Source organism: Sinocyclocheilus grahami, unplaced genomic scaffold, assembly GCF_001515645.1.
Source record: "Sinocyclocheilus grahami isolate Dianchi unplaced genomic scaffold, SAMN03320097.WGS_v1.1 scaffold517.1, whole genome shotgun sequence".
Taxonomy (NCBI): domain Eukaryota; kingdom Metazoa; phylum Chordata; class Actinopteri; order Cypriniformes; family Cyprinidae; genus Sinocyclocheilus; species Sinocyclocheilus grahami.
This window is the reverse complement of record NW_015505696.1, coordinates 1318932-1320297: the sequence shown is the minus strand read 5'-3', so window position 1 is coordinate 1320297 and position 1366 is coordinate 1318932. Positions and strand designations below refer to the sequence as shown.

At 37.1% G+C, this 1366-nt stretch overlaps 1 protein-coding gene across 2 annotated transcripts in view; it reads right to left on the bottom strand.

The window, feature by feature from the left end:
• The window catches only part of LOC107554885 (lysine-specific demethylase 4A-like), an 18763-nt gene extending 18278 nt beyond the window's left edge, over window positions 1-485 (bottom strand). For both annotated transcript variants that reach the window (XM_016237528.1, XM_016237529.1), the window contains exon 1: window positions 364-485. The gene's annotated coding sequence lies outside the window, so the exon portion shown is untranslated. The remainder of the gene's footprint in view (window positions 1-363) is intronic.
• Between the last annotated feature and the right edge of the window lie 881 nt (window positions 486-1366).

Below are 1366 nucleotides of genomic sequence, written 5' to 3'. Positions count from 1 at the left end.
ACCCACAAAAAAAAACACACACACACACACACACACACACACACACACACACACACACACACACACACACACACACGGCTAAAGCCGCTCAAATGAACACAAACTTACTCCTGTCACACACACCGCTTCAGCACAACACACACACACGCGCTCATATCCATTCCCACAGTCTAATTCACGGCTTTTTGTAGTATATAACCGTGTTATTACATGAATTATCGATCCGCTCCAAACTTTGACGAGCATGGCGGCTAACTAACTACTGTAAACACCGACATCCACTCACTAAACACACATGAAATCACTCGACACGCATAAAACCCGATCATATGTGTCAGCAGAGCTCGAGAGGAGTTAACTCACGGGTGTCGCGGGCTCAGCTGACGGGTGTTGAGGGCGCAACTCAGACAAACGGCGCAGAAAAAGACGATTACCGATCATACATGTCCTCCATTAGAGTGCGGCGCGACTGCGCATGCGCACACTCTGTTTACAGAGAGGGAAGAAGGCGTTCCCCTGCGCGCGCCTCCTAATCAACTCAGCACACACGAACCTTATGGGGCCATGTACATATGGACAATTCTCTCCATATGATCGTTATGGGGCCAAAGAATGTGGATTTTTAGATATATATATATATATAATCATATCTCCAATCGAGCTCATACGATCTACACACGCTCCACATGTCATATCAAACATATAAAGCCTTGACATTTAATAGATCATTTGTAAAATTAACAATGATATAGATGCAGAATCATACAGATTATAAAGCCTATGGATATTTGTATAAATCAATCAATAAATAATATGGATCACGGGGCCATATTTACATAGAACAAATACAATGGATTAATGTACAACACACTCCATTTAAGTCGTATGATGTCTCTTTATAGCACATAGAAAACCTTATAGATATTGATTATAGATAATGTAGATCATTTGTATATATTACTATGCATCCTAATGGGCCCCTTTCCATGCATCTCATATTCAAAATACTTAAATTGCATAGATGACATGATGCACCTACTGGCCTGTAGTGTTTATAAGTATTTTATACATCAAATTTTAACTCATATATATATATATATATATATATATATATATATATATATAACAAAGACTTAAAGCCTTAAAGTGACTTTGATATATAGTCACTCTGAACATACTTATGCTTCAAATATCACATAGAGCCATATGTATGAGTATACAGTATATGAATGTTAAATAGATTATTTGTATATAGATATATAATTGTAATCCATGTAAGCTACATCTCATCTGACGCCACATTAAATCCACATGCCTCCATTTAGATGATATATTGTACAAATATATAACTATAGACTTATTTGTA